This window comes from Artemia franciscana, chromosome 11 (assembly GCF_032884065.1).
Source record: "Artemia franciscana chromosome 11, ASM3288406v1, whole genome shotgun sequence".
NCBI lineage: Eukaryota > Metazoa > Arthropoda > Branchiopoda > Anostraca > Artemiidae > Artemia > Artemia franciscana.
Genome location: NC_088873.1, coordinates 9,718,148 through 9,746,061, shown reverse-complemented (window position 1 = coordinate 9,746,061; position 27,914 = coordinate 9,718,148). Strand labels below are relative to the sequence as shown.

Genomic DNA, 27,914 nt, shown 5'->3' with positions numbered 1-27,914 from the left:
TACGAATTTCATTTTAATAATTTATGTGCGGAGAGCCAAAACCAAACATGCATTAATTCAAAAACGTTCAGAAATTAAATAAAAAAAAAACTAATTTTTTTAGCTGAAAGTAAGGAGCGACATCAAAACTTAAAACGAACAGAAATTAATCCGTATATGAAATGAGTTGTCCCCGCCGCAATTCCTCGCTCTTTACGCTAAAGTTTGACTCTTTGCCACAATTCTACTTTTTAAAACAATTAAAAGCTTTAGCGTAAAGAGCGAGGGATTGCGGCGGGGACAACTCATTTCATATACGGATTAATTTCTGTTCGTTTTAAGTTTTAATTTCGCTCCTTACTTTCAGCTAAAAAAATTAGTTTTTTTTTATTATTTAATCACACAAAAAGACGGCAACAGGGTTCAGACTTCATTCACAGAAGTTTTTACTGCTCAGCTTTTTTCAACCTAAAAAAAAGATGTCATTCAATTGGAGATTAAAGATATAAAGAATACAAGAAAAGAAAACAGAGAACAATATATATATATATATATATATATATATATATATATATATATATATATATATATATATATATATATATATATATATATATATATATATATATATATATATATATATATATATATATATATATTTATATATATATATATATATATATATATATATATATATATATATATATATATATATATATATATATATATATATACTAGCTGTTGGGGTACACACCTTATATATACACACTTATATACATACTAGATGTCTGTCTGTCTGTCTGTCCTAATATGAAGTCTGAATTATTTCATCATATACCAATTCAAAAACGAAAGTATTCAAGCCGATATAGCTGAGATGGTAACGCGTTATGTTCCAGGTTCTAGGTTCGAAAGGTTTCAGGTTCGAACCTTGACTTTAGCATTAATACAAAAGAAGAAAAAAACTAAAAAAAAGGGTAAAAACTACAAAAAAAAAAACTAAAAAAACTGAAAAAGCTAAAAAAGGTAAAAAACTAAAAAAGGTAAAAACTACAAAAAAATTAAAAAAAAAAAACTAAAAACTAATAAAAACAAGAGCTAAGAGCTCTTATGGCACTTGTGACGAGGCGAGAAGAGCTAAAAGCCAAGAGATCATATGGTATGAGCTCTAACAAAATTCTATGAATCAATAGATTGATTTAAAAAGGAAAATAAGAGGCTTAATGCCGGTCAAGATTTAAAATAAGAGCTCTGAGTCACTAAGTCCTTCTAAATATCAAAATTCATTAAGAACCGATCACCCACTCGTAAGTTATAAATACCTAATTTTTTCTAATATTTTCTCTCCCTTTTGTCCCCCAGATGGTCGAATCTGGGAAAACGACTTTATCAAGTCAAATTGTGTAGCTCCCTGACACGCCTACCAATTTTCATCACCCTAGCACGTCCAGAAGCACCGAACTCGCCAAATCACTGAACCCCTCCCCCCAACTCCCCCAAAGAGAGTAAATCCAGTACGATTCTGTCAATCACGTATCAAGGACATTTGTTTATTCTATCCACCAAGCTTCATCCCGATTCCTCCGCTTCAAGTGTTTTTCCAAGATTTCCCCCTCCAACTCCCCCCAATCTCAAAAGATCTGGTCGGGATTTGAAATAAGAGGTCTGAGACATGAATTCCTTCTAAAAATCAAATTTCATTACGATCCGATCATCTATTCGTAAGATATAAATACCCCAATTTTCATGTTTTCCAAGAATTCCGGTTTCCCCCTCCAACTCCCCCGAATGTCACAAGATCTGGTCGGAATTTGAAATTAGAACTTTAAAGCACAAGATCCTTCTAAATATCAAATTTCATTAAGATCTGGTCACCCTTTCGTAAGTTACAAATACCTCAATTTTCAAAATTACCCCCCCCCCCAATTCTACCAAAGAGAGCATATCCGGTCCAGTTACGTCAGTCACGTATCTTAGACAGGTTTCTATTCTTCCCATCCAGTTTCATCCTGATCTCACCGCTTTAAGTATTTTCTAAGATTTCCAGTCCCCCCAACTGCCCCCCCCCCCAAATTACGTTTGATCCAGTTGAGATTTAAAATAAGATATCTGAGTTACGAGGTCCTTCTAAATATGAAGTTTCATGAAGATCCGATCACTCCTTCGTAAGTTAAAAATACGTCATTTTTTCTTATTTTTCTGAATTATCCCCCCCCACCCCGCAATTGAGCGGATACGTTCCAATTATGTAAATCACGTATGCAAGACTTCTACTTATTTTTCCAACCAAGTTTAATCCCAATCCCTCCAATCTAAGCGTTTTCCATCATTTTAGGTTTCCCCACCCCAAACTTCCCCCAATGTCACCAGATCCGGCCAGGATTTAAAATAAGTGCTTTGAGACACGATTTCCTTCTAAATATCAAATTTCATGGAGATCCAATCGCCCGTTAGTAAGTTAAAAAATACCTCATTTTTTCTAATTTTTAAGAATTAACCCCCCCCCCAAACTACCCCAAAGAGAGCGGATCCGTTCTGGTTGTGTCAATTGTGTATCTAGGACTCGTGTTTTCTTTTCCCACCAAGTTTCATCCCGATCCCTCCACTCTAAGTGTTTTCCAAGTTTTAGGTTTCCCCCTCCCAACTCCCCCCCCCAATGTCACTAGATCCGGTCGGGTTTAAAATAAGTGCTCTGAGCCACGATATCTTTCTAAATATCAAATTTCATTGAGATCCGATCACCCGTTCGTAAGTTAAAAATACCTCATTTTTTTATTTTTCAGAAATACCCCCCCCAACTACCCCAAAGAGAGCAGATCCTTTCCGTTTATGTCAATCATCTATCTAGGACTTGTGTTTATTTTTCCCACCATGTTTCATCCCGATCCCTCCACTATTAGAGTTTTCCAAGTTTTAGGTTTCCCCCTCCCAACTCCCCGCCCCCGTCACCAGATCCGGTCGGGATTTAAAATAAGAGCTCTAAGACACGATATCCTTCTAAACATCGAATTTCATTGAAATCCGATCACCCGTTCGTAAGTTGAAAATACCTAATTTTTTCTAATTTTTAAGAATTACTCCCCCCCCCCAACTACCCCAAAGAGAACGAATCGGTTCCGATTATATCAATCATGTTTCTGGGACTTGCGCTTAATTTTCCCATCAAGTTTCATCCCGATCCCTCCACTCTAAGTGTTTTCCAAGATTTTAGGTTCCCCCCCCCCTCCAACTTCCCCCAATGTCATCAGATTCGGTCGGGATCTGATCAAATCGGGAAAACGACTATTTCTAATTTAATCTGGTCTGGTCCCTGATACGCTTGCCAAATTTCATCGTCCTAGCTTACCTAGAAGTGCCTAAAGTAGCAAAACCGGGACCGACAGACAGACAGACCGATAGAATTGGCGATTGCTATATGTCACTTGGTTAATACCAAGTGCCATAAAAACTGCAGAACTTTCAAAAAAGATTGAACAAATACAAATATGATCAAATTGTATCATCTTCTCATCAGAAAATTTCTTCCAATAAATAAAAGAAAAGAAAGAAAAATTGACTTTAAGCTACCAAAAAAGGTTACCTTCTTTAAAGAAAAAGCTATCAAGGTTAGCATAAAACACTCCTCTGTATAATATTTCTTGAATTCTAAAGATGTTCCATAGAAACATATTGCTGATTTCACATTATAAATATTATAATATTTATGTACATGAAATAATTATTAATGAATAAATGAGAACTAAACAAACAGAAATTAAAGTGCATAATTAAGTCAAACTCAAGAGCACTACATATAAGAATAGGGCTACTATACAAGAATAAGAAGAATATAAATATATATATATATGCACATACAAGAAAATACAAGAGCATACATATATACATATACAAGAATATAGATATAAGAATATAAAGGCAAGAGTGTCATACTACTACATGGACTATGATCTTTTTTTTTTATTTTGTACTCTGTAGTTTAGTATATTGTACCGTGGGTAATAAATAATAGTGATATGGTACAAAGTCTAAATTGATGGTAATGAAATTTTACAAATCTTCCAAAAAAATTTGTTCAAGGAAATATGACTACCCCAGACTGGAAATATATGCCACATTGGCATGTGTGCCAGGTTCACACTGTTCTAGAGGGACTGGAACCAGGAATTTTGAACTAAATCTGACTTCAATATACTAAAGAAAATGTAAGATCTTTATAAAATCCTTAAAGCCTTGTTTTTATGGCAGTTAGTATTAACCAAGTTACATATAGCAATCACAAATTCTGTCGGTCCTGGTTTTGCTACTTTAGGCACTTCCAGGTAAGCTAGGACGATTATTTTTAGCAGGCACATCAGGGACTGGCCAAATCAAATTAGAAAGAGTCTTTTTCCCGATTTGACCATCTGGGGGGGGGGGAATGGGGGGCCGGTTAATTCGAAATTTTTTTTTGGAAAAAATGAAGTATTTTTAACTTACGAACAGGCAACGGAATCTTAATGAAATTTGATGTTTGATGTTCCCGACCAGATCCAGTGATATTGGGAGAAGCTGGAGAGGGTAGACATAAAATCTTGGAAAAAACTTAGAGTAGAGGGACTTGGACGAAATTTGGTGTGGAAAATAAGCAGAAGTCGTAGATATGTAATTAATATAGCCGGAACAGATCTGCTCAGTTGGGGAAGTTTGGAGGGGGGAGGAGGGTTAATTCTGAAAAATTAGAAAAAATGAGGTATTTTTAACTTACAGAGGAGTTATTGGATCTCAATGAAATTTCATATTTAGAAGGACATCGTAACTCAAATCTCTTACTTTAAATCCCGACCGAATCCAGAGACACTAAGGGGGGGGGGAGAGTTGGGGGGAACTGGAATTCTTGGAAAACACTTAAAGCACGGAGATCAGGATGAAACTTGGTGGGAAGAATAAAACAAGACCAAGATACATGACTGACATAACCGGAACGGTTCAAATCTGGATCCGGTGACCTATTAGGGAGTAGGGGGGGGGCTAAAATTTTGGAAAACGCCTAAGAGTGGAGGGATCGGGATGAAACTTTGTGTGACAAATAAACAAAAGTTATAGATACGTGATTGACATAACCGGAGCGGATCCGCTCTATTTGGGGGAGTTGAGGAGGGGGAGGGTTAATTCTGAAAAATTAGAAAAAATGAGGTATTTTTAACTTACGAAGGAGTAATTGTATCTTAATGAAGTTTCGTATTTAGAAGGACCTCGTAATTCGGATCTCTCATTTTAAATCCCGAACGGATCCAGTGTCATTGAGGGAGGGGGGGGGACCGGAAATATTGGAAAACACTTAAATCAGAGATTAGGATGAACCTTGGTGGGAGGAATAAAACATGTCCCAAGATAAGTGACAGACATAACCGGATTGCATCCACCCTCTTTGGTGGAGTTGGGGGGAGGAGGTCGTAATTCGAAAAAAACGAGGAATTTTTAACTTACGGACGGGTGATCAGATCTTAATGAAATTTGATATTTAGAAGGACCTTGTGCTTTAGAGCAATTATTTTAAATCCTGACCAGATCGGGTGACCTTACGGGGAGTCGGAGGGGGAAATTGGAATTCTTGGAAAATGTGAAAATTGAGGTATCTTTATCTTACGAATGAGTGATCGGATCTTAATGAAACTTGATATATAGAAGGATCTTTATGTCTTAGATGCTAAATTGTCAATTTGAATCAGATCCGGGGACAAAGCGAGTTGGAGGGGGGAAACAGAAATGTTAGAAAATGCTTAGAGCGGAGAGATCGGGATGAAACTTGATGGTAAGAATAAGCACAAGTTATAGATATGTGATTGACGAAATTGGAACGGATCTGTTAACTTTGGAGGAACTAGGGGGTGTTGATTTGTAAAAATTAAAAAAAATTGGAGTTTTTAACTTAAGAACGGGTGACTGGATCTTAATGAAATTTGATATTTAGAAGGAACTCATGCCTCATAGCTGTTATTTGAAGTCCCTACCAGGTCTGTTGACATTGGGGGGAGTTAGAAGAGGAAACCAGAAATCTTAGAAAATGCCTAGAGTAGAGAAATCAGCATGAAACTTGGTGGGTAGAATAAGCAAATGTCGTAGATACGTGATTGACGTAGCCGTACTGGATCCACCCTCTTTGGGGGAGTTAGGGGGTGGGGTTCAGTGCTTTGGCGAGTTTGGTGCTTCTGGACATTCTAGGATGATGGAAATTGATAGGCGTGTCTGGGAGCTGCACAAATTGACTTGATGAAGTCGTTTTCCCCAATTAGACCATCTGGGGGGCTGAAAGGAGAGGAAAAAGTAGAAAAAATGAAATGTTTATTACTTACGAGTGGGTGATCAGATCTTAATGAATTTTGATATTTAGAAGGACCTTGTGACTCAGAGCTCTTATTTTAAATCCCGACCGGCATTAAGCCTCCGATTTTCCTTCTAATTCAATGTATTGATTCTTAGAATTTTGCTAGAGCTCATACAATATGAGCTCTTTGCTCTTGTCTCGTCCAGCCTTGTCACAAGTGCCATATGAGCTCTTAGCTCTTGTTCATATTTGTAAAGAATGTCTCTTAATATTGAAATTAAACTTTTAGATGCAGGGTAGTCAAAGCCAAAAGCATTATGACAATTTGTCACTGCAATGAATCTTTATGAGATAAAGAGATATGTCTATAAGCAAGAAGAAAATTAAACAAAAGGGATTTTTATTTTATATACAAGAGAGTTGCAATTACTTGCTACAAACATTTCTAAACCCAATTATATAAAATGAAAAATTAAAAAATCCATCTCTACAGACAAGGGATACAAACATAAAACCGAAAAGAAAAGTCTTACATAATCAAAGAGAGGGTGCCTATGATGCCACACACATGCAATGGATTCTTGTAAAAATCTGGACTGGAGTTAAAGATAGCAACATCTAAGAATAGACACCATCCAAGAAAGAACTATAATGAAAATGCATAACAGTCAAGTTATAAATAATAAATATAATATTTATAGTTACTAACTGTTAATATAAAAATCACCAAAATTAATACCTATAATAAAAATGTATAATGAAAATTATTTTCATACAAGCTGCATTTTACTTTTTTCATTGCTCATTTCTTATTGCTGCTTTAGCAATAAAGATTGGCAAAAATCTTTGGTTGGCTTTCTTGATATAATTGTAGTGAAAGCAGCATTTTGGTTTTATTTCTTCGCCAGCAGTCATCAAAACTTTAAAAGGACAAGAACAAATATTAAAAAAGAAGACACATTCCTAATGAAACTCCAAAAAAGCTATATCTGCTTAAACCATCATTATTCTCCAATATCTGACACCCAATTAATGTTGTTTCTTTTGAAATGCACCAAATATACAAGCCATTGCTTTATTATTCCACCCCAAAATTTCATATTATATTACTTTGCTCTAAACATAAAATTGAATAGTTTGATATTTTATAACACAGACATTACTTTCTCTAAAAACATGACATCTAGTATTTGCTTCCTATGTATTTGATGGTAAGAATAATTTGATCCAGTGTCTTTTACCAAGTGATTGCTACATATACACTTTACTAATGCATTATGTCAACTACTACTACTAATAGCTCACTGCAGCACCAAGCCACCTGAGCCCAATGCAGCCTACACAAACCTACACATGCTCCTATTCCATCCCAATATTTTACCTTAAATCACACTGGCCAACAATAAGGACAAGTCCTAAAAATACAGGTCAATGATGATGATGACTTGATTCGTCAGGTGCATCCCATAGTGTGATCCAAGACTTCCTGCTCTGATCTTTGTCAACGGCAGACTTGACGACTTCAACACCGGGCGACACAATAGCATTCAAGCTAAGGGAGTTTCATAGATTGACTACATGATTAGAAAATAATTTGTTTTGCAGTTTGGTGTTTGCATGTTTTTGGTAAAGCTTCAAGGAATTGCCTCTAGTACTTGGCAAACTAACTATCTGGAACAAGTTAGGGATAACACTCTGGTCACAGACTAACTGGTCAGCCATTATTCCATCTACAATCCCATGTCTATATATGAGGGTATTTTGAGCTTATGTAATCAGGTAGAATATGGGAGATGTTGAATCACTTTATGCATTTAGTTGAACGCTGCTGTACTGATTCCACAATTTATATCTCAACCTTATTGACTATAGTAGCAATAAACATCTCAGATCCTAATTTAGGTCTGATCAGGCCCTTTAAAAGCTTGGTGATCACAGCTGGAGATCCCCTGCAAAACATTCTTTTTACAAAACTGAGAGTTTAAGCAACCCACTTTGATAGTGCACCAAGATCAGCTTGAATCTCTATTATTGAAAGTGCATTGTTGATGTACATATTAAATAATTGGATCTAAATGCATTCCTTGAGGCACTCCACTTTTAACATCTATTGATCCAGAGAAGAAAATCAATATGCTGTCTGTGAATACCCATACCACCTGCTTTCTAGTAGTAAGAAATTGTATTAATCAGTTGACAACAGCATTGTGGATGCCCATTGCACAGAGTTTAGAATTTAGTCTCCTGTGCCATACTTTACCAAATGCTTTGGCTAGATCCAATCAACAGAAGATCCCTTGTCCTATATAAGGGGGCGATTCAAAGAGAAATTTTAGTATAAATCCTACAATGGCAGAAGAAACAGCCAAGGAAGCTGCTCAAACAGTTAATTCAAAGAGAAATTTTAGTATAAATCCTACAATGGCAGAAGAAACAGCCACGAAAGCTGCTCAAAGAGTTAATGCCAAAAGCCTTGCAGTAAATAGCGAAAGTAAGAAAAGAAAGCGTGCCGCGGAATCACAGGAACAGCATGAAAACAGGCTTGCGTCTCAAAGAGAAATTATAACAAAATTCGTGCCGAGGAGTCACAAGAACAACATGAAAACAGGGTCGCGGCTCAAAAAGAAATTACCAAAAAAATCGTGCCAAGGAATCATAAGAACAACGTGAAAACAGGCTCGCGGCTCAAAGAGAAATCGAAGTGCCAAGGAATCACACGAACATCGTGCAAACTTGAGGCTCAGAGATAATGCCAAAAGAATGCGTGCCGAGAAATCACAAGAGCAACCTGAAAATTATCGCCTGGCATTCAGGTACAGCCCAGTCGATGATTATAGCTTGAGTAGATGTGCTCAAATCGGGACTATGTCTAAAATTTGTCCCTATTGCAAGGCCTTGAAATTTAATGGTGAAACAATGCGAATGTGTTGCGCCTCAGGAAAAGTTAAACTTCCTCAACTGCCTGCACCACCAGAGCCATTGAACACTTTGCTTACTGGAACTACGTCAGAATCAAAGCGTTTTTTATTCAAACATCCGAAAATATAACTCATATTTCCAAATGACGTCGTTTAGTGCCCAAATCGAAAATCAAGATCAATTTATGCCTACTTTCAAAGGAAAAGGGCAAATTTATCTTAGAGCATGGTCCCTTCTACCATTCTCAGGTGGGAGTCATAAATTTTTACAACTGTACTTCATCAGGGATAGCAATTCTGAATTGAATGCACGTTGCAAAATTTCTCCCGATGTTGAAAGGTCTATTGTTTCCCAATTGCAACATCTTTGCCAAGAAAACAAAGATTTAGTGCGCCTGTTCAAAACAGTATTCGATGTGATGCCTACTGATACGCATAAAATTGTTATTTCCGCTGACAAAACGCCTATTGGCAAACAAGTGCGTAGATACAATGCTCCAACTATCAAAGAAGTGGCAATCGTTATGGTCGGTGATCAGTTTTTGCCTCGAGATATTATTCTTCATAAGCGAAACGCTCAGTTGGTAAGAATTGCTGAAACTCATCAACGCTACGATGCCCAACAATATCCTATCATTTTTTGGGATGGAGCTGATGGCTATCACTTTAATAATAAATTGATAGATCCATCCACTAACAAACAAATGGATAAGAAATGCAATGAAATGAATTATTATTCCTATAGACTAATGATTTGTCCCAATGACGAAATTTATATTTTAAAATGCCATCAATTGTTTCACCAATACATCGTTGATATGTATACAAAGATTGAATCAGAACGTTTTGCTATTTATCCGTCTGAATCAGACCAAGCTCTGCTCTGAACAATACATTCATGTGCAAGATTGCGGTTGTAAATGACAGTAATACCACTAACGTTGGAAGATTAGCGATTCTACCTTAGTCATATGCTGGCAGTCCCCATCATATGCATGAATATGCTCAAGATGCTATTGCGTATGTTCGTCTCTATGGTCGTCCAGATTTATTTATAACATTTACATGTAATCAATCGTGGGACGAGATACTGCAGCTTTTACCTCAAGGACAATTGGTGGTTCATAGACATGACATTACGGCCCGTGTCTTCTGGCAAGAGTTGAAATCACTGATAAACTACATAGTAAAACCTAAAGTGTTTGGGTCAGTGCGGCGTTTGATGAACTCAGTGGAATGGCAAAAACGAGAATTGCCACACGCAAATATTTTAATCTAGCTACATGATAAAATTACTTCTAATAAAATTGACAATTTTATTTTCGCTGAAATACCTGATGAAAATGTCCATAAGGGCTTATATGATATTGTGGTAAAAAATATGGTATATGGACCTTGAGATGAACTGAATAAAAAATCATCATGCATGGCCAAAAGAAGATGCACAAAGCAATATCCTCGACTTTTAGTACCAAACACAATTACCAGCAACGCTGGTTACCCACAATCTAGAAGATCTACTAAATTTGGCGGTAAAACAGCAATAATAAAGAAGCATAACAGTACCACCATCGAAGTACATAAACGGTGGGTTGTTCCATATTCACCTTTATTACCGAAAATATACAATGCACACATACACGTGGAATATTGTAATTCTATAAAGGCAATCAAATACATATGTAAATACGTCAGCAAAGGTAGGAACTTGGTAGTTTTTGACTTGCAGTCCAAAATCAGTGATATTGATAAAGTTGTACAATATTGGGCTGGGAGATATATAAGCATCAATGAAGTTGTGTGGCAAATTCTTTCATTTCCGATACATGAACGAAGTCCAGCTGTTGTTGACTTTTACTGCGGTACATTTACTGAATGGTCAATGTGTTTATTGTTCGGAATCCAACATGCAACAAAAACCTCTGAATCCACCGCATACAGCGTTAACTGCTTTCTCTGCGTTATGTCAAAATGATTCTCTTGCAAAAAACTGCTGTATTCTGAAGTGCCTACGTTTTACATTGTGGAATTCTAATAAGAAATCATTAGCACGTTGAAAACAGGGTAAGTCAGTCAATGGCCAACCTAGGATCGTCAAAGAAACCATGATAGGAGGACTCTGCACCATTCACACCAATCAAGATGAATGCTTCTTTATCCATCTGGTTTTGGTTAATGTACCCGGCCTGACATCTTTTGGTTATTTGAGAACTGTAAACGAGACTATACATGACACCTACCGTAGTACATGCCAAGCTCTGAATTTATTGAAAAACAACCAACACTGGGATAACTGCATCAATGACGCGTGTGAAACGTCAATTCCAAGTTAAATTTGTGCATTATTTTGAGTCATATTGACAACTTGCTCTCCTCCATCTCCTACAGAGTTACAATAGAAATACAAATCACAAATGACCAAGGATATACACCACCAAATACGGCTAGAGAGTATCTTGAATTTTACAACAGAAATTTATAACTTCACTTTAATTATGATTGAAGATTTGTGCTTATATATGGCAAACAAACTTCTCAAGCATTTGGGAAAGCCTTCACCTATTTTTACTGCTGCTATTTCTACATGTGTATAATCGGATTGTGAACAAAGTTACAACATGATTGATCTATTGACGTATATACAAACAAATATTTCTAAGTTAACGTCAAAACAAAAAGGCATTTATGATGAGATAATGCATTGTGTCAAAAACCAAGTTGGAGAAATCTTCTTCTTGGATGTGCGAGGTGGTTCTGGTAAAACGTTGCTATTAGGATTGATTCTGGCATCAATTTGATATAAAAATGACATAGCGTTGGCCCTTGCATTGTCCAGAATAACTGCAGCATTGTTGCCTGGTGGGTAAACTGCTCATTTTGTTTTGAAATTGTCCCTGAATATGCAATCTACAGAAACTCCCACATGCAACATTTCCAAATCATCTGGGATGGGTAAAGTATTGCAGCAATGCAAACTTATTGTTTGGGACGAGTGCAAAATGGTACAAAAAAATTGCTTGAGGCTTTTGACTGATCATTGCAGGATTTCCAAGAAAATTCAAACCATTTGGCAGCACATTAATATTGCTTGCAGGAGATTTCAGGAAAACATTACCTGTTATTTCTAGATCGACACCTGTGGACACGATGAATGCTTGCCTGAAAAATTCTAATTTATGGGTTCACGTAAAGACATTAAAATTAACTATAAATATGCAGATCCGATTGCAAAACGATCACTCTGCTAAAATATTTTCAGATCAATTGCTGGCAATTGGAAACAGAAAGATCCCAGTTGACTCAATTTTAGGACGTATACAACTACCTCCTGAATTCTGTAAGTGAGAGATGTCAAAAAAATGATTTGGTTGAAAAAGTATTTCCAGATATTCAAACCAATCATAGAAATCATAAAAGGTTAAGTGAACGAGCGATTCTAGCAGCCACGAAAAAACACGTCCACAAAAACAACAATATTATTCTGACCAAGATTTGAGACCAGGCAGTCATTTACAAGTCAGTCAACACAGTTCTGGAATCCAATGAAGCGTTTAACTATCCATCAGAATTTTTAAATTCCCTGGATCTCCCAGGGTTTCCACCACACATGCTATAACTTAAACTGGCATTCAAATAATACTTTTGCGAAATCTTAATCCACCAAAGAAACTTGCTGTAAAAAAAAAAAACAATGGAAAACTTAATAGAAGCAACAATTTTGACAGTGCTTTCTGAGGGTGAGGCTGTTCTTATTCCTCAAATTCCCATGGTTCCAACAGATCTGCCTTTTCAATTTAAAAGATTGCAATTCCCAATTCGACTAGCATTTGCAATCACCATAAACAAAGCTCAGGGGCAATCATGAGAAAAATGCAGTATAAATCTTAATACAAATTGTTTTTTGCATGGACAATTTTATGTTACATTCTCAAGAATTGGTAAACTGGACAATCTATTTATATACACAGACAATGGAACAGCAAAGAATGTTGTATATCCACAAGTTTTATGCAGTTAAAAATAACCACATATTTGTTGTATATACATACGTTGTATATCCATAAGTTTTATGCAGTTAAAAATTATAACCTGGCATACATGTTGCTAGGGCGCGTAGCACTAAAGCAACGAGTGGCAGTGTTTACAACCTGTTGCAAACACCTCCAAAAAGGCAAGCAGTGTAGCGATAATAACCTTATTAGATTCATTATATCAGCAAGCCCTACTGTAGAAGTTTTTAGATCCAATCTACATTACGATATTTAAATTACAATCAAATTGCAATAAAATAAAATTACATTAAAATTGTAATAAAATATTTTGCAATATAAGGAAGCTTTCATTTCAGTAATTTGCAAAAGCAAAAATAGAGGATCTTATTAAATTATATTAAACTGTTTAAAGAGAAAAAACTAGTAATAGCAAAAATATTTGAATATATTTTGACAATGGATTAAAGCAATTATAAAAATCTTAAAAAAGAAAAACCAAGAGTTTGAAACTTAGTAGAAATTATTGTTATTAATTGGATTTGCTTTAATAATCAAATATCTTTGAAAAAACTGCTATATGAAAAGACAGAAAATTGTCTGTGGTAAGAATACAAGGGACAATGAGAATCCATATATAAAGCCTGTCGCGTGCCGCTAGCTGGGGTGCTAGCTAGCACCAGTCAGTATAGAATATAGATATAGATTAATGCAAAATGACTTGAACTCACATCTTTCGAATTCAATAGAGAGCATCAAAGCCAATGTACTGTGGTAACTGTTAAAACAGATTGTACTATTGAATACTTGATTAATATATGGTGGTAGAGAAAATGGAAAAGAACTGAAACCTGTTCTTTTTTAGTTTTTTAAGTGATTGCCGTTGACCTTATTTTTTCTTTTTTTTTTTTTTTTTCTTTTTTTCAGTGTTTTCTTTTTTTAGTTTTTTCTTTTTTTATTTCTTTTTCTTTATTAGTTTTTTTTTCTTTTTTTATGCTTTCCTCTTTTTTTCTTTTCTTCAGTTTTAGGCTTTTTCTTTTTTAGTTTTTTTTTTCAAACAGTTTGTGGTAATGAATGTAAGTAAGGAGCCACCCGGCTCAATAGTAAACATAACTCTAAAAACGGAATTTTAATAGTAAACGATGCACCAAAAGAATTAGATTTTCATGCTGATTTTAAATATATAAGTTTCATCAATTTTAGTCTTTGTCATCAGAAGTTACGAACCTGAGAAAATTTGCCTTATTTTAGAAAATAGGAGGAAACACAATCTAAAAGTCATAAAATCTTAACGAAAATCACACCATTGCATTTAGTGTATGAGAGAACCCTCTAGCAAAAATTTCAAGCTCCTATCTGTATAAATATTGAATTTTGTATTTTTTGCCAGAAGACAGATCATGGGTGCATGTTTATTTGTTGTTTTATTTCCCAGGGATCAAAAAATTGAAGGACACCTAGGCCGCCTCCCACGCTCATTTTCCCCCAAAAGTCACCGAATCAAAATTTTGAGATAACCATTTTGTTCAGCATAGTCGAAAACCATAATAACTATATCTTTGGGGATGACTTACTCCCCCCACAGTCCCCAGGGGAGGGGCTGCAAGTTCCAAACTTTGAGCAGTGTTCACATACAGTAATGGTTATTGGGAAGTGTACAGATGCTTACAGGTTGTTTTTTTGGTTGGGAGGGGGGGGGGGGGGGGGGGTAAAGGAGGGGACTTTGTGGGAGGATCTTTCCTTGGAAGAACATGTCAAGGGGGAAAAGAAATTCAATGAAAAGGGCACAGGATTTTCTAGCATTACTATAATAAAAAAAACAATGAAAAAGTTTTTTCAATTAAAAGTAAGGAACAACATTAAAACTTAAAACGAACAGAGATTATTACATATATGAGAGGCTCTTCTTCTCCTAAATACCTTGCTGTTTATGCTAAAGTATTTTTAGTAATTTCAACTATTTATTCTACAGTCTTTCTGATCAGAATTGGGACAAAACTTAAGCTTTAGAATAAAGAGTGAGGTATTAACAAGGGGACAAACCCCCTCATATGCATAATAAAAATATAGGAATATAGAAGTTTGTTATGTAAGTTAATTCTTAAGTTATATATATTTTTTACTAATAACAAGAGCTAAGAGCTCATATGGCACTTGTGACGAGGCGAGAAGAGCAAAGATCCAAGAGATCATACGGTATGAGCTCTTACAAAATTCTATGAAGGAATAGACTGATTTAAGAAGGAAAATAAGAAGCTTAATGCCGGTCAAGATTTAAAATAAGAGCTCTGAGTCACAAAGTCCTTCTAAATATCAAAATTCATTAAGATCCGATCACCCAATCGTAAGTTATAAATTCCTAATTTTTTCTAATTTTTCCTCTCCCTTTTGCCCCCCAGATGGTCGAATCTGGGAAAACGACTTTATCAAGTCAAATTGTGCAGCTCCCTGACACGCCTACCAATTTTCATCGCCCTAACACGTCCAGAAGCACCGAACTCGCCAAATCACTGAACCCCTCCCCCCAACTCCCCCAAAGAGAGCGAATCCAGTACGATTCTGTCAATCACGTATCAAGGACATATGTTTATTTCCACCAAGCTTCATCCCGATTCCTACACTCCAAGTGTTTTTTCCAAGATTTCCCCCTCCAAATCCCCAAAATGTCAAAAGATCTGGTCGAGATTTAGATCTGGTCGAAATAAGACCTCTGAGACATGAATTCCTTCTAAAAATCAAATTTCATTACGATCCGAGCATCTATTCATAAGATGTAAATACTCCAATTTTCATGTTTTCCAAGAATTCCGGTTCCCCCCTCCAACTCCCCCGAATGTCACAGGATCTGGTCGGAATTTGAAATTAGAACTTTAAAGCACAAGATCCTTCTAAATATCAAATTTCATTAAGATCTGGTCACCGTTTCGTAAGTTACAAATACCTCAATTTTCAAAATTACCCCCCCCCCCCAATTCCACCAAAGAGAGCAGATCCGGTCCAGTTATGTCAGTCACGTATCTTAGACAAGTTTCTATTCTTCCAATCCAGTTTCATCCTGATCTCACCGCTTTAAGTATTTTCTAAGATTTCCGGTCCCCCCAACTGCCCCCCCCCCAATTACGCTTGATCCGGTTGAGATTTAAAATAAAATATCGGAGTTACGAGGTCCTTCTAAATATGAAGTTTCATGAAGATCCGATCACCCCTTCGTAAGTTAAAAATACGTCATTTTTCTTATTTTTCAGAATTACCCCCCCCCCCCCCCGTAATTGAGCGGATCCGTTCCAATTCTGTAAATCACGTATGCAAGACTTCTGCTTATTTTTCCAACCAAGTTTCATCCCAATCCCTCCAATCTAAGCGTTTCCCATCATTTTAGGTCTCCCCACCCCAAACTTCCCCCAATGTCACCAGATCCGGCCAGAACTTAAAATAAGAGCTTTGAGACACGATATACTTCTAAAATCAAATTTCATGGAGATCCAATCACCCGTTTGTAAGTTAAAAATACCTCATTTTTTTCTAATTTTTCAGAATTAACCCCCCCCCCCCCCCCAACTACCCCAAAGAGAGCGGATCCGTTCTGGTTATGTCAATCATGTATCTAGGACTCGTGTTTTTTTTCCACCAAGTTTCATCCCGATCCCTCCACTCTAAGTGTTTTCCAATTTTTAGGTTTCTCCCTCCCAACTCCCCCCCAATGTCACCAGATCCGGTCGGGTTTAAAATAAGAGCTCTGAGCCACGATATCCTACTATATATCAAATTTCATTGAGATCCGATCACCCGTTCATAAGTTAAAAACACCTCATTTTTTTTTCAGAAATACCCCCCCCCCCCCCCCAACTACCCAAAAGAGAGCGGATCCGTTCCGTTTATGTCAATCATCTATCTAGGACTTGTGTTTATTTTTCCCACCATGTTTCATCCTGATCCCTCCACTCTAAGTGTTTTCCAAGTTTTAGGTTTCCCCCTCCCAACTCCCCGCCCCCATCACCAGATCCGGTCGGGATTTAAAATAAGAGCTCTAAGACACGATATCCTTCTAAACATCAAATTTCATTGAGATCCGATCACCCGTTCGTAAGTTGAAAATACCTCATTTTTCTAATTTTTAAGAATTACTCCCCCCCCCCCCCAACTACCCCAAAGAGAGCAAATCAGTTCCGATTATGTCAATCATGTATCTGGGACTTGCCCTTATTTTTCCCATCAAGTTTCATCCCGATCCCTCTACTCTAAATGTTTTCCAAGATTTTAGGTTTCCCCCCTCCAACTCCCCCCAATGTCATCAGACCCAGTCGGGATTTAAAAAAAGAGCTCTGAGACACAATATCATTCCAAACATCAAATTTCATTAAGATCCAATCACCCGCTCATAAGTTAAAAATACTTCATTTTTTCTATTCTCTTCGAATTAACCGGCCCCTACCCCCCCCCCAGATGGTCAAATCGGGAAAACGACTATTTCTAATTTAATCTGGTCCGGTCCCTGATACGCTTGCCAAATTTCATCGTCCTAGCTTACCTGGAAGTGCCTAAAGTAGCAAAACCGGGACTTTAGGTTTTCCCCCTCCAACTCCCCCCAATGTCATCAGATCCGGTCGGGATTTAAAATAAAAGCTTTGAGAAACAATATCATTCCAAACATCAAATTTCATTAAGATCCAATCACCCGCTGATAAGTTAAAAATACTTAATTTTTTATATTTTTTGTAAATTAACCGGGCCCCCACTCCCCTCCCCAGATGGTCAAATCAGGAAAACGACTATTTCTAATTTAATCTGGTCCGATCCCTGATACGCTTGCCAAATTTCATCGTCCTAGCTTACCTGGAAGTGCCTAAAGTAGCAAAACTAGGACCGACAGACCGACAGAATTGGCGACTGCTATATGTCACTTGGTTAATACCAAGTCCATAAAAATGTTTTTGTTAAAAATTAAAAGTTCTAGTAGCCTTTTCAAGTAACCGAAAAATTGGAAGGCAACTAGGCCTCCTTCCCTACCCCTTATTTCTCAAAATCGTCTGATCAAAACTAAGAGAAAGCCATTTAGCCAAAAAAAAAAGAATTAATATACAAATTTCATTTTAATAATTTATGTGCGGAGAGCCAAAATAAAACATGCAATAATTCAAAAACATTCAGAAATTAAATTTAAAAAAAACTTAAAACTGAAAGTAAGGAGCGACATTAAAACTTAAAACAAACAGAAATTACTCTGTGTATGAAAGGGGCTGTTCCCTTCTCAACGCCCCGCTCTTTACGCTAAAGTTTTTTACTGTTTTATAAAGTAGAACTGAAAGAAATAGTCAAATTTTAGCGTAAAGAGTGCAGCACTGAGAAGGCAACAGCCCCTTTCATACACGGAGTAATTTCTGTTTGTTTTCAGAGGTGCCATTTGGACCAAATCTTGGGGTGGGCATAAACTCCGTCTTGCCCCCCCCCCCCCGACTCACTTCGTGTCGCGTAATCATCTAGGAAATGGGCATTTGACAAAACTCGAGAATTTTATTATGTATCTTACCTTATTTCAAAGTTTACAATAATTAATAGCAAATAGCGTAATTACCCCAAGGGTAATTGTCAAGTAATTACGCTCTTTGGTTAATAGGTGTGCAGTAATTTCAAATCCATTGGACAGAATGGATTATGTTGGGCATAATGGATTATTATGGCTGGTAAAGGGCCCTTTGTGGTGGAAGCTTGGGCCCCCTGGAAAATCTGGGGTGGGCATTTGCCCACCCCACTGACCCCCCCCACATGATTTTGGGGCCAAAACCAAGGCCCCTGACCCCCCCCCCCCCAAATGGCGCCTCTGTTTGTTTTAAGTTTTAATGTCACTCCTTCTTTCAGTAAAAAAAAAAATAGTTTTTTTTATATTTAATTTCTAAATAGAATTTAGTAAAATGGTTCAGTAACTATGTTTCCAGAGATCTTTGGTATTTCAATCCCTCACAATTATGTAATCAATCCATCATGCTTTGAAACTAAATTTTGGTTTACAACAAACTCAAAAGACAATGTGTGTATGATTTCCAATAAGACACCTAATTGATATAAAAAACGACAGGGGGAGGGGGGAATTACTATTAATACTTCTGCTTTTAAAATTTCAATAAATTAAAAAAGTGTGAGTGTATCCAAGTTGTCAGAAAGCAGGAAAAGTATTTTTTGGGAATTGTATTGATTTATTTTTCTGATAACTTGAGGAGACATACAATTAAATTATTTATTTTCTTTAGGATTAATCATGGATGAAAAAGTTTCTCCAGCATATAATTAGAAAGCCTGACCATGGATTCTTATAGATAAAACTGTAAAGATGTGTATATATATATATATATATATATATATATATATATATATATATATATATATATATATATATATATATATATATATATATATATATATATATATATATATATATATATATATATATATATATATATATATATATATATAAAATCAATGAAAAAAACCATGTCAATAAAAAATAAACAGAAATTAATTCAGAAATCTTTTTTCACAAACAAGATTTTCTAAGAAAAGTAAAGAGGTCCATTATACCAAAACTGAGTAGAAATAAAGTCAAATAGTCGAATTTATTATTTATTGAAAAAAAAGTGAAAATATTTGAAGTGTATTTTTTTTTCTTGGCAGTAAATTGCAAATTATATTCTAGTCTTGCAGTAAAATAATGATTCATTTACACATTGCAAAAATCCTTCCAGAATTTGTAATCTATGAGGAAATTCTATCCGTTTTTGTGCTTGAACAATTCTCTGTTTTTCCCCTGTGTTTTGATCAAATCAGAACAGATTCTTGACAAAGTTTTTAACTATATAAAACCATAACCTTGGAATATCAAAATCATAGTTGTTTCACCCTTAATTGCTTTCTCTTTTTGTCAGCTGTTCCTCCTTTGAAGAATAAGAACTAAAGTGCAATATCTTCGGTTTAGCTTAATGGTTTAATGGAAACCCAAGCAAGCACCTACAACAAGAACATATATAAGCAAGCAATAATATAAGCAAGCAAATAATTATAAGCACGGGCATGCACGTTAATAAGCAGAGCTTCAAGCACGGCAAGTCAATATTCTGCATCCTCCTTCTTTTGTTGATAACATCAAAGGTTGAGCCTGGTGGGTGGCTTCGTAATTCGCCCAGAACGTGTGGTGCCACGTAGCGGCTGTCTTGGTCGTTGGGTTAGGTGCGAAGGGGATCGTGAAGGAGACTCTGCAGTGGCAGTATCTGCTAGTGGTATAGCAAATCTTTCGGCGGGTGTAGTTGTAATACGAGGTGGCGTTGGGAAATTTGTGGGACTTGAGGGGACGCTATGTGGATGTTCAATTCCTATTTGGGCTCGAGGAGATATGTGGGATTGATCTCCAGGTATACTGGGTTCCGGGGACGTTGCTTCAAACTGCGGCTCGGTGGACATACTTTGGTTTCTCTCTCTGATCTGTCGCCTGTTCCGTCTGTAGACCTTTCCATTCTCTGTTTGAAGAATGTAGGATCGTGGCGCATATTCGTATTTTTCCAGTATCAGTGCTTTCTGCCACCTAGCATTGTGGTCGAGCTTCACCCACACAGTCTGATCCTTGAGCAGTGGTTTTAGGTCCCTTGAGTGTCTATTATACGACTCCGTTTGTAATTTCTGTTGTCTTTCTCTGGCTTGTTGGAAAGATGAGGGTGGGATGACCTTGGAATTTAAGTGTCTGGGAAGAACGGGTAAAACGGATCTGAGTTGTCAGCTCATCAGCAACTGTGCTGGTGAGGCTAGCCCATCGACTGGTGTGTTACGGTACTCCAGCATGGCTATGTACGGATCGAACCGGTGTTCTACGGCTTTGGACATGATCCTTTTTGCCGTCTGTACCGTTTTTTCGCTAAATCCATTTGACTGTGGGTAGTTTGGGCTTGACGTTTTGTGGTCAATGCTCCATTTGTCAATAAAATCTCTGAATTCCTTCGACGAAAACTGAGTCCCGTTGTCTGACGTCAGTGTTTTCGGGATTCCGTGTCTGGCGAAGTGGGCTTTCAGTTTGGTGATCACTTGCTGTGACGTGCTAGTTGTTAGCTTATCGACTTCTATGAACCTGCTGTAATAGTCAGCAGTGACTAAATACTGAACTCCCATGAATTCGAAAATATCCGTTCCAACATGTTCATATGGATGTGTGGGGATTTGAGATGTCATCATACTCTCTTTGGCTTGGTTTTGTGCCATAGTACAACAAGTACTGCAGCTGCCAATCATGTTCTCAATATCTTTTGTAATGTTTGGCCAGAACATTACCATCCTGGCTCGTTCTTTGGTTTTGACCATTCCTAGATGGTAAGCATGTAGTTGGTTTAAAATGTCATTTTGCAGTGTTTCTGGGATTATGATTCTGTCGCCCTTCAGAATCACGCCATCCATGTATGTTAGTTCATCTCTGTGATTCCAAAACTTGAGTATTGCAGTGTTGCATTCATGGCGATGATCGGGCCATCCCTCAGCGATGGTCTTGACCAGCACTTGTAGGTTCTGGTCAATCCTGGTTTGCTCTATGATTTGTTGGATTTTGTTGTCGCGAATTGGGACAGATCTGAAAAAGCTGAGTACTGTAAATTCGGAGTCATGCTGTGTGTCTGGATCTGTTTCGGGCAAGTGTAATCTAGAAAGGGCATCTGCAACCGGAATCTCGGAGCCTGGGCGATATATGACTTGTATGTCATAGTTCTGAACTGCTATCATCATTCTTTGAAGTCGTGGTGGAGCCTTGGATATGGGCTTCTTAAGTATTAACTCAAGAGGCTTGTGGTCGGTGGTTACAGTGGTTGTTCTACCGTATATGTATTGGCGGAAGTGTTTGCAAGCGTATGTTACGGCTAGCATTTCTTTCTCAATTTGCGAATACCGTTTTTCTGCTCCGCTGAGGGACCGGGATCCAAAGGCAACCGTTTTGTTGTCGACGACTAGTTGGGCCCCTAGCCCATGTTGAGAGGTGTCCACTATGACTTCTACGTTTCTGCTCTTATGGTCAAAGTATGAGAGGTTTTTACAGATTGATGCTTGGATTTGCTTCCTCGCATTCTCATGCTGGGTTGTCCAGTCGTAAGTTTTGGATTTAGACAGTTCACGGAGAGGGTGGTTTAGAGTGGAGAGGTTTGGGATGTATCTTGCTAAATAATTGTACATGCCTAGGAGCAACTGTAGCTGTTCGTGTGATTCTGGTGCTGGCATGTTCGCAATTGCCTTTGTCTTCTCTGGATCTGCTTTGATCCCTTCAGTGGTCAGCAAGTGCCCAAAGTATGGAATGCTTAGAGCATCAAAAATACATTCATCTCGGTTGAACCTTACTCCCTTTTCTCTGGCTCGCTGTAATACCAGCCTCAACTTAGCATCATGATCTTGTGTATTTGCTGCTGTTCCAGCAATGTCATCTATTATGAGTCCAATGTCGAGTCCTTCAAAGACTTCCTCCATCTTCCGTTGGAACTCGTCCTGTGCTGATTTGACTCCAAATGGGTATCGCTTCCAGCGATATCTACCAAATGTAGTGCTAAAGGTGGTTAGGAGGGATGACTCCTCATCTAGTTCCATGGACCAGTATCCTTGTCTTGCGTCCAATTTAATAAATGTATTAGATCCTGAACATTTTGCTGCTACATGATCAAACGATGGTATTGGGTGGTAAGGACGCTGCACCCATTTGTTTAGGTCGACAGGATCTAAACAAATCCTAAGAGATCCATTTGGTTTTTGGACGACTACGATTGAGTTTACCCATTCAGTTGGTGTAGTTGTCTTCTCAATGATGCCCATGACTTCAAGGCGATCAAGTTCTTCTTTGAGTTTTTCTTGTAGGGCGAATGGAACTCTTTTTGGTGGTTGTACTGTTGGTACAGCTCCTTCTTTCAAGTGGATTTTACACTTCCCTGGGAGTTTTCCTACACCTTCAAAAACATCTCCATATTCCTCCAGTATTCTGGCCGTTTCGGGTTTCATTGAGGTTGCAGGTTCGTTCTGTACATTCAGAATGACTTTGATCAATTTCATATTCTGACTTGTCTTTCTGCTAAGGATTGGCTTGCGGTCAGTGTTGACCACATGAAACTGGTGAACCTGTTTCTCACCTTCCTTGTAGCAGATGCATAGCTCTACAAACCCCAAAACCTGTAATCTTTCTCCGGAGTAGCTTGTTAGAATGTCTTTTGTTGGTTGCAATCGAGGTTTAGGTACCATGCTATTATAGTCGCTGACCGGAAGAACATTTGCTTCAGCTCCTGTGTCTATTTTGAAGACTAAGTCTAGTTTCTGGTCAACAATGCTTATTACAGCATCTGGCCCATCTGTATGTTTCACTAGCATGCTGTTGACAGTATCAATTATGAACTCACTTGCACTTGTTCCTGCTTCTTGTTGGCTTATTTCATTCACACCTTTGCTTTTACATACTTTGGCAAAGTGATTCAGTTTGTTGCATTTTGAACATGTTTTGCCCCTGGCTGGGCAGTTATGATTCTTGGTATAAGGTGCACCACAGAAATAGCATTCCTTGTTGTTGTACTGTTTCTTCAGGGCATCTATCTCTTGTTTCATCATGGGCACTGAAGTCTTATTAGCAGCTGTCATTTCCGCTTGGGTTTCCTGTACTGATTCAATGGCACGGCAAATCTCTATTGCTCTGGCAAGGGTTAATGTCCCTCCTTCACTTAGCAATTTCTCTCTAATCCTGTCACTCTTAACTCCAAAGACAAGACGATCTCTTATCAGGTAATCTCTGCTGGTACCAAAGTCACAGTCATTAGCAATTAACTTGAGGTCGGTCACATATTGTTCAATGTTTTCGTTACCTTGGTCTCGCTTGTGGAAAGTAAATCTTGTCACTATGGGGTTTGATATGGGTTCAACATGGGCTCCGAATTTATTAAGGTACGCTTGAACCCTGTTTGTCTCGGCATCTGTTAGAGTCCATGTGCTGAAAATGTCTCTTCCTTTATCACCAACCCATATCAATAGATACGAACACTGGACAGCCTTGGATTTGCCTTCCAGTGGTCCGGAGAACATTAATTCACAGTGTTGTCTGAACCTTTTCCAGGCCGATTTTAGGTTCGTCGATGACCAGTCCAAGGACGGATGTGTTGTGCTGTCCATGTTTACTGTTTTACTTCTGACACCATGCAATATCTTCGGTTTAGTTTAATGGTTTAATGGAAACCCAAGCAAGCACCTACAACAAGAACATATATAAGCAAGCAATAATATAAGCAAGCAAATAATTATAAGCACGGGCATGCACGTTAATAAGCAGAGCTTCAAGCACGGCAAGTCAATATTCTGCATAAAGCAAGAATTCTAAAGAAAGAAATGTTTACAGAAAAACATTGAGATCATTATTAACACTTGCTGCCATCTCTTCAAACTCACTTTCAGCATTTAAGCCTAGATTCAATAGAAAAATAAATGTCAATCAAAATGATCTGAGAAACATAAAACCATTTGAACTAAAAAGGATGGTGTTTCTTGAAGAGAAAAAAAATGATCCAAGCTCTTATGAAATTGAAGGAGGAAAATAAAGGAAATTCTATTCTTGGAGTGAAGTCAGAAGGAGTGAAAGCTGCTGCTCCTTTAGATTGCTTAAAAGAAGTCACTCTAAAGAAAGGAGCCAGAACTGGTAGGAACTGCTATTATAAAGTGGGTAAAATTGTAATTGAGGGGCTTCTTGCTGTCTTTTTAGTGGCTTTAATCAGACCTGAACGCCTTGCTCTTTAGAAAGGCACACAGGGCCTAAATCAATCCTGGAAAGGTGCTATTAAGCTTCTAGACTAACATTTAGGGTAGAACAACCAGTTCTGGGACACAGACCTATTCTGGGACAGAATTTTTGATTGGATCACAATATGTCCAATACTAGGACATAAGACTTTAATCTTGGACACCCAATTGATACATTTTACTGGGTTGCTTACAAAAAACCTGTTTAGACATTCTTTGCTGATATCTATTACTCAGGCACTTTGTTTTGTTATTAGACAGTATAATGTCTTAAATTTGTTATTTTAAATTGGATTTTCTGAGAGAAAATTGTTAATCCATGATTTTTTTAGGGGGGTGCACATAATGGGTCACTTTGATAAACTTGCAAACAAAGAAATACCTGCAATTCAAAGGGAACCTCAAAAATTATGCATCATAGGTAGGTAGTAGAAATGGTCTAAAGTGTTAAATGAATTTTGTCTTTATTTTAATGTCTTAGGATGAACAGAGGAGGTGATATATCACATAATTCACAGCTTTAACTGGATGAAAATAGGCAGTAAAGTGGCCACCATTTCCTCACAAAAATCCAAAACTCAAATTAATTAATTTTGCCTGTTTTGGTTTTGGTTTTTTGTGGGTTTTTTTTCAAAGAGGGGTGGCTTTTGCAACATAGTCTAGTTGTTTTTTAGGGGATTTGTATAATAGAAAGTAAATGTATGAGAAGTGCAAAAATTATTAATTTAAGTTTTGAATTTTTGGGAGGAAATGGTGGCCACTTTACTTTACTGCCTATTTTTGGTAAAATTCTAGTTAATTGACTTCTTGCTATCTCAGAAAGGGTTTAGTTAGGAAAGTGAGGCTTTCAGTCTACAGACTAAAGTATGTCCTGGGAAGGTATTTTGAAGCAACTAAATCCACTCCTCCCTCTAGAAGGCCCTGAAATTTGCCTACATGACAGGTCTAACCTAATGAAATTTTGACAAAATAACATTTTACCTTAATTTTCAGTTACTAGTTGCTTTTTCTCTGCCTTTAGTTCTGAAAATGCAATTCCTGTTATTTGAGTAGAATTTTGAGCCATATCAATGTTTTTTTTTTAATTTAGGAGAAATGTATTTGCATATCTTTAAAACCTTATAAAATGGAAATGCACAAAGTTAAGGAACTGAAAACAATTTTGTTGTACATCAATTAAGCAGAAGATCTACTTTGCAAGATTTCACTTTTATAACACACATTTTTAAAGGTCATCAAAGGTCAGGGTCCTCTAGAGGGAGAAGAAGTGGATGTAGTTTCTTCAAAATACCTCCCCAGGACATATTGTAGTCTGTAAATTTATCACTGAAAGTTTCATTATCCTAACCTAAACCCTTTCCAAGATAGAAAGAAGTCAATTAACTGGAATTTTACCCTATTTTCATCCAATTAAAGCCCTGCATTATATAACATATTGCCTCCTCTGTTTATCCTAAATCATTAAAATAAAGGCAAAACTCTTTAGCACTTTAGACCATTTCCACTACCTACCTAAAATCCAAAATTGTCAATGTTATTTTTAAATTGAGGGTATTTCTTTGTTTGTAAGTTTATCCAAGCAACCTATTATGCACCCCCTCCCCCCAAAGAAAATCCTGGATTCACTATTTTCCCTCTGAAAAACCAATTTAAAATAACAAATCTCAAGACATTAAACCATCTAATACCAAGACAAAGAGCCTGAGTCATAGATCTCAGCAGAGAATGTCTAAACAGGTTTTTTTGGAATTGTCCAAGATAAAGTAAGCCTCTGCCTCTGTCTCAGATTGTGTATTATTGTGTAATATCTTTGCCAACAAGAGAAATGTATGTCCCAGTATTAGCTGAACCAACAGCTATTGCTAAATTCAAAAATAGGCAGAACTGTAAAAGCAAAACTATTCAAATTAATAACCTACTTGTTCAGAAAACAGAGGCTATTCTAACTGTGAAAGAATCAAGTTTCTAGGTGGTATAATAGATTAGTTATAATAGATTAAATGTCAAAAAGTGTGAAGAGTGAACAGTGTCAAAGTACTGGTTGCTTTACCCTACTTTAGCCTGTAGACACATCCCTGAAAGTTTCAATTCACTAGCCCAACAACTTTCCAAGATGGCAAGAAGTCGATGGACTAGAATTTCCCCTAATTCTAATCTGGGCAGACTAAGGACCTAACAAGTAGGCTATGCAATATTTTTTTTGTAGTGCTTAGTTCTGAGCATAGGCCTATTTTGCATTTTCATGACCTACAAAAAAAAACAGCTACAAAAAGCAATGGTTTGGAATAACATAACCTATATCCAGAAGGAGACATAGCCTACTAGAGCAAAGATATATATAGTTTGCAAATGATACTTTTACCTTTGTAATTATTTTGGTTTGCAGCAATTCCCAAAGCCCTCTCTTATTCAAAGCAATTTTTTGTTGTAGCATATTTTATTCTGGAAAACCAATAATAGGCTATAAACGTTCGTCTCCTCTGTTTCCTTCTAAACACAAAATTATGAATGTTATACTTACAAAAAAAGTTGTTGAAGTTGAAGGAATTATGCTCTCCTCTGTTTGACACTTAAGAGCCTTCTGTTTACAAAAAAAAAAAAAAAAAAAAAAAAAAAAAAAAAAAAAAAAAAAAAAAAAAAAAAAAAATTATTGGTGATAATTGGATTTAAAACATGGCCAGTTAATTTTCTATGGATTGATCAAAGTGACGAACTGTTTGTATCAGGCTTAGACGCTAGGTAGCGCTATTCCCTTCCGATAATTTGTAGCTTTTCTGGAAGTAGAAAATTGAAACTTTACTTTTTTTATTACCAATTAAAAAAAGAAGACTTGGATGACAAAAATGTGTCATTTATTTTGAAAAGAGTGACATTTTCATCGATTGTGTCATCATTTCGGCTGAATGAGTCATTGTGTCACGTAATATCAAACTGTGTGATTTTGACACA

At 36.9% G+C, this 27,914-nt stretch overlaps 2 long non-coding RNA genes across 2 annotated transcripts in view; one reads left to right on the top strand and one right to left on the bottom strand.

Moving 5' to 3' along the window:
* LOC136032780 (uncharacterized) lies at nt 1-27,595 on the bottom strand. Its single transcript, XR_010618778.1, has 3 exons — nt 27,487-27,595; nt 6,817-6,929; nt 1-447 (listed from the first exon to the last, which is right to left on the bottom strand). It is a non-coding gene; the product is annotated as an uncharacterized LOC136032780 (long non-coding RNA).
* Nucleotides 24,654-27,914, top strand: part of LOC136032782 (uncharacterized) — a 33,587-nt gene continuing 30,326 nt past the window's right edge. Inside the window, exon 1 of the long non-coding RNA XR_010618780.1 lies at nt 24,654-24,864. This is a non-coding gene — a long non-coding RNA (uncharacterized LOC136032782). The remainder of the gene's footprint in view (nt 24,865-27,914) is intronic.